The sequence below is a fragment of the Lathamus discolor genome, chromosome 9 (genome assembly GCF_037157495.1).
Source record: "Lathamus discolor isolate bLatDis1 chromosome 9, bLatDis1.hap1, whole genome shotgun sequence".
In the NCBI taxonomy this organism is placed as follows: domain Eukaryota; kingdom Metazoa; phylum Chordata; class Aves; order Psittaciformes; family Psittacidae; genus Lathamus; species Lathamus discolor.
In genome coordinates, this window is record NC_088892.1 from 22,880,310 (window position 1) to 22,886,708 (window position 6,399).

Consider the following 6,399-nt stretch of genomic DNA (forward strand, 5'->3'; position numbering starts at 1 on the left):
GCTTTGGTTTGGTTTATTTTAAGGCTCTAGAAATGCGACAGCAGGACACACACTGAAGGGCAGCACCTCTCATACAGTGCTAGGTACAAATGCCTGCTTCTAGCCGTTGTACCCAGCTCACTCTCACCATGTCCTCCTAGTCCGCAGATACACAGCCAGCCGAGCGCATTTAAATGCTGAGTAAGAGCTACTTGAGCTATGTATTTCATTAACTGATGTGCCAAAGCTGAAGTGGGGAGGCCTGGAGAGAAACTTGTGCTGTAAGAAGGCATGATCACAGCTGCTGCAAGGGGCAGGTGCTTCACAGGAGACAAAAGGGTTACACTGGCAAAGGCAGTGCGGGAGCTTCTCTAGGAACTGGGCTCCGGTACCAGAATTCAATGGAGCACCCAAGGTGTTTCTCAACACCAGGTATTCAGCTGATGAAATTGCTGACTGATCTGTAGGGAACCTCTCCCTGTGAAGACGATGATAACAACAACAATAATAATTAACACTAATGCTACTCCTAATAAATCAGCAGTAGATGAGACACTGTCCTCCAAGCCCATTCTGACATGTTTTTGGTCAGAGACCCAAGCAGCTGACAGCCAGAGGTTCAGTTTGCTTTCATCTGATCTGAACAACCAGAACACATTTTCTTGCAGGAGCATTTGTTAAAGATGGGTATTTCCAGTGAACAGTGGAAGCTCAGAGACAAAAATCAAGTTTGCATCAATCAGCTCTGCAAAGAGCCACGCTAATCCAATCAGGCGCAAACCAGCGCAGCAAGTGCTGCCTTACACATCCAACTGCAAAATCATTCAGTCACTGTCAGCTGCTTCCACTGTTAAATGGGCAACAACCCAATGTTGTCTGGGGAGCAAGCAAAGGAAGAAAGCATGAGGAAAAAAGAGTCTGTGCACAGCCTGGAGCAGGGACATGTTCAACCAGACCAGGTTGCTCAGGACCACATCCAGCCTGGCCTGCAATGTCTCCAGGATGGGGCATCCACCCCCTCTCTGGACAGCCTGTGCCAGGATTTTACCACCCTCACTCTACAAAGTTTCTTCCTCACATCCAGCCTCAATCTCCCTCTTTCAGTCTAAACCCATCACCCCTCATCCTGCTGCAACAGCCCTGCTGAAAAGTCTCTCCCCATCCTTCTTATCCAGAACTCAGTAACATTTGGGTTATGGGCTTCCAGAACTGCCACCTGGACAACAGTTACTGCACTAATAATAATGGTTAAAACCAGAAAAAAAAACTAGAGAAAAGCATTGGGAAATGTCCCACTGGGATTTACCATTACTGGAAATAGCTCCTGGTAGGGCCCTGATGTTCTGAAACCTCTTAAACAGTTTAAACATACACTAAAACCTCCCCAAGGGGACAAGCAAGGCAGGCAGCTCGAGCCCACCCTGTTGCCCTGGGTACCACGGATGGGACCTCACCACGCGGGGACACTGAGCACAGGCATTTGGAGTGAGCTAAATGGTGCCGCCGCCTCAACCCAATGGGCAGGTTTAAGCTGGGTTGAAGTTTCTTGTCTAACTTGGTTTCAAAAAGAGGTGAAATTGGCACAGGTAAGACGTGGGGAAGGAGCAGATGTTGCACCTCTGCAGTGACAACTCAGGCCCCAAAAGATCCGAGCTATTTCAGTAACCACAAACCAGAAAAGTTAGGCTGAAGCCTGCCTAGAAACCTGCCTAGTAACAGAGTGATAAATTAAGTGCATCTACTTATGGTATGTGTATGCTGCAGCCTTACAGGAGTACTTAGGTGGGGGAGGCTGGTCTCGGTCCCAGCACAGGGCTCTCCACTCACCAAGCTCACCCCGGCAGAGGGGCCTCACTGCAGACACCCCCAGCCCCTTTCTGTCAGCACCACATCTGCAGCATGTGCAAAACACACTGCTGAGAGGTGGCCTATTGAACTAAACCTGAGCGCTGGGGCCTATTGAACTAAACCTGAGCGCTGATGGCTGCTAGTCCTTCCTCACGCTTGAACCTCACTGGGATTTCAGCACCATGCTTCCCCCCTCTGTTGGTAGAATTACACTAATTACGTATTTCTTTCACACACTATTTGCATTACAGTGCTTTAATTCATCTGCTGGAGTCTATAATTAATATTTTCAGTAAAGCACTTTCAAAATCCCTCCTTTGCCATGCTCTGCTCTTATTGTTCCCAGCTCGGGCCTGGGTTCCCAGTGTTTTTACCATCTTAGCCCCATGTATCTGGTGAGGCATTTGCCCAACACACAACGAGAACTCCTTTGCACACCCTTGAGATTCAGGCCTTGTTTCTGTCTTTGACAAGCCTTAGAGCCCTTTGTTGAAGAGTAAAACCCAATCTTTCCACCAGAGGCTTTTCCCCCAGAGAATGTCAATACTGTCAAACACCTGAGAGCCCGATCCTGTGCGTGCTGCAGGGAAATCCAACATCTTTCTGCCTCTGTCACATTCTAACTGCTTTCGGGAAGGAGCAAAACAGGGAGGGTGGATGCCAAGGTCTCTGAACTCACAGAATCGCCCTCCTCCTCTCCCTGAGGTCTGGTATCAAGCTACCAACAAGAGAGTGACGCGAGCAGCAGTTTACTTCTGTTTCCTCATTACCCAGCCTCTGACTGCTTCGTTTTTCTGACTGGCCTCTGGGTACGAGGTTGTGCCGTGACAAAGGCTGAAAGCCCTAAAGCCAGGCTGGCCTCTCTCAGGGGCTCTTTACCCCTCTTGCCCCTGAGGAAACAAGGCAGAGGTTGCATCCCACCGGCTGAGGCATCCCTGCTGAAAGGTTCTCTCTCTACAAGCGCTGCCAGCTCCATGGCCACTGGGTGTCAGCAGCAGTGCTTGGACGCTTTGGAGGATGGAGGCAGGTGCAGCATCCCCCTGCCAGGGCTCGGCATCCAGTGCATGGAAATGACAGAGGGGCCCATGGCGCTCTCAGGGCCGGATGAGGCCCGTTCTCTTTGCGCTGCTAACTGACAAGTGTCACCCCTTTGCTCCATCGTTCAGCGATGGGCTCACTGCTGGGTAACATCACCCCTCGTGGCACCGTGACCACGGCCCCGCACTGCTGCACTGACCAGAGTTTCGTCCCCTATGGCATGCCAGCAAACCCAGCCCTGCCCCTGCCCTCTCTCCCATGCTCATGCCATAGAGCACCCATGGAAGTACCCCATCAGCTGCAGTGGGGGGCTCGTCCAAGCACGGATGCGCCCTGCTGCATGTCCCTGCCTCACTGGCACCAGCTCCTGCATCCCCGAACCACCGTGGGTCTTGGAACCCACCCTGGAGCCTCCACAGGCCTCAGCACCCACCCCTGAGGCACTGCAGCTATAGGGAGAATCACAGAGTGGTTTGTGTTGGAACGGGCCCTAAAGCTTCTTTGGGCACCCTGTGCCAGCATCTCACCACCCTCACAGGGAAGAACCACTTATGTGGTTCTTGTGCCCTAATGTCCAATCAAAACCTCCCATTTCAGTTTAAAACCGTTCCCCCTTGTCCTGTCCCTACAGAGAGTAGCAGCACCTCCACAGAGTGGAGTACGTAGGTCTCGAAAGGATGTAAAGTGACACAACCCTTCTGGTTTCAGCTACCAGATGCTGAGGCTTTGAGAGTGCAGTAACTGATGATATAATCCAAAATCTAAAGAGCACCGAGGGCCACAGCAGGTTTGCAGCCCCCAGCCCTGTGTGGCAGGGTACGTTAGGAAGCGCTGTCAAGCTCTTTATGTCTGTGTAGAAGCCGATTTTTTCTCAGGATGGTGTGTGGTTCTCATAGCTTCAAGGCAAACAAGTGCAGCTGATGCATGTGCTTAACCAAACAACTTGAGGCAACATATTGCGGCTGAGCTGTCTGAACAGCTGAAAGGGCTCCGCAAACTGTGCGAGATCCTCTTGCCAGAGTACGGAGACAGAAAACAACCACTGAGAAACGGCAGCCACAGCAAGGCTTGCACCGGAACTGAGCACCCGCACCCCTGCCCTCCTGGCCTGCTTCCTCGTGTACTGGATGCTCCTCCAGGTGTACCACAGGACTGACCTGCAGCGCAGAACCCCTCGTGTGCTGGGTGCACCCCAGAGCGTGCGCAGCGGCTCAGGGAGGGGATCCTGCCCCTCTGCTGCTCCATGGGGAGACCCCCCTGCAGCCCTGATCCAGCCTCGTGGCCTCCTCTGGCCTCGCTCCAGCAGCTCCACGTCCCTCTTGTGCTGCTGCCCCAGAGCTGGATCAGGGCTGCAGGGGGGGTCTCCCCAGAGCGCAGCAGAGGGGCAGGATCCCCTCCCTGCGCTGCTGCTCACGCTCCTTTTGATGCAGAAGAAATCAGAGACAACAGATGAAGGTTCCCATCCTACCTCTGGGTATCCAAGCATCCTTTGCAGCCTTACAGGGTCTGACTGCAGAGCCATGGCTTCCCAGGGAGCTTGAGAGAGCCACTGTGCCACTAAGGTCCCCATCTGATGCATAAAGCCCAGGAGAGGACAGTCCTTGACTTTCATCCCATGATCTTCCAGCTTTTAACTGTTGAACTGGAAACTTGCCCCAGCCTTTGGGGCTCTCAGATTGATCTGAGCTGTTTGCTGCCCACAAGTTTGCGCCCATGCTGCCAATTTAGTTAGAAACACACTGAGAAAACAATAACCTTGCTGCCTGCCCGTTCGGCTGAGTCCACTCTGAACAACAGAAGAGCTTAAAAGGCCAACAGCACGATTTATTTTACTGAAGAAACCCATGAAGTTCTTGGCCGCACAGCTGGAAACACAAAGACAAAGAAAAGCATTGAAGCAGTCAGGCACTGCAAGCACAGAGCGGGCTCTCAGCCCTTAAAGCTGCTCACCAGAGTCCCTACAACTACCCCAGCTAACGGCAGCCCTAGGGGACATTACCTCAACGCTGTGGCTTGCCAAAGGAGAACGAGGCTGGCTCCAGGAATACTCAGTGTCCATGGAAGCGCTGCTGTGGGTACACAAAACTCCCTTACGTGACTGCAGGCAGTCAGGCTTGGTCGATTCTGGATGCTTTTGAGCACGGCCGTGACATCTTGCTGCACACAGCCTGGGGCTGGCTCAGGGCTGGCAACACACAAGCCCTTGGCTTCATGTTGTCCTGCCTGTGGGACACGCGCTGCCTGGGCACGTCCTCGCCTGCCTGCCTCCAGAACCGTGCTGTTTGTCATGGCTTTGCTGGACTTGCAAGGGCCATAGCACAGAAACAGCTTCGTGCTGCAGGATGTTTGTCCTGGCCCTGCTCTGGGGCACGTCCCTGGGGAGGGCAGGGGTGCTGCCTGCACACGGCTGCCTGCGGGCAGGCTGGGCCCGGCCCTCCCGCTCCACCTCAGGAGCAGATTCCTGCATGAATGCAAGAGCTGAGCCCTCGGGAAGCTTTCTGGTTGCTGTTGCTGCTGCCCCAGCAGAGAGCCACTTGTGAGAAACCTGCTTCTAATTTCGAGTTTATTTCTGTCCCTTTTCGTGTGCCAGTGTTTTCTCGTAGCCCACACAGGTCCTCTCCCTCCTTAGTCAGAACAAGCTTTCCCTTGATGGAGTCCTGATGGAGAGCTTTCTTCACTCATCTTTGCCTGAGACAAGCCAAGCATTCTATTCTCTTCCCATTAAAAGGGCTCTCTATGCCCCTGCCTGGACCTGTACGCCCCAACATGCCTATTCCCATGGCTGCTGCCCAGTCCTGTCTATGTTTTAAAGCAAAAGTGCCAACAAACTGCAACAAAGCACAGCAGGCAATCACATTCCTTTGCCCTCCAGGAGAAAAGGTCTGGCTAAGGAAAACCACCATTTGCTTTGCTGCATGGAGTCAGTAACACATCCCAGCACTCGCATGACAGCCTGGTGGAGGATGCAGGCAGTCTTCTCTTCAGCAGCACCCGGGAAAGGTGCAGGATAGACCAAATGCCCATGATTTGAGGGTTAGCACAGCTGAAACCTCTGCAGAGCATCTGCACTTACCTATTGCTTTGAGCAGTATCATGATCTTTGGGAAGTGTGGGCTCCACAGGGAGCACTGAAGTCTTCCTCCCCAGAAGAGCTATTGCAGCCTTCAGATGCCTTCGATGAGCGTCTGTCACCAGCACCCGCCTGTCCTTCTGCAGGAGGAGACACCAGCATCAGCAGCGCACACCAGCATGAAACCGCTCTAAGCAGGCAGTGGTCTAACAGGCACCAGCCTCCAGCTCGACTGCAGTGTGTCACAATGTAAATAACTCAGAGTGCCACAATTAGATCCTATTAACAACACACTGGGTAATTACGCTGTATTTTAATTAAACATTAATGCATCCAATTTGTTGAACTAATTACAATTCAAGCACAGGAAAGTTGAGAACAGTGGATTTCACTTGCCCCTGTGGGATGCTGCGTGATTCATTTCTCAAGTCACCTAAGTGTCGGTAGACACTGCAGTGACAAAG

The 6,399-nt window shown here is 52.6% G+C and overlaps 1 long non-coding RNA gene across 1 annotated transcript; it reads right to left on the bottom strand.

Annotated features, from left to right (window-relative positions):
* Window positions 1-4,668: 4,668 nt before the first annotated feature.
* Window positions 4,669-5,591, bottom strand: LOC136019507 (uncharacterized). The gene is made up of 2 exons (XR_010614917.1): window positions 4,865-5,591; window positions 4,669-4,730 (listed from the first exon to the last, which is right to left on the bottom strand). It is a non-coding gene; the product is annotated as an uncharacterized LOC136019507 (long non-coding RNA).
* Window positions 5,592-6,399: the final 808 nt, after the last annotated feature.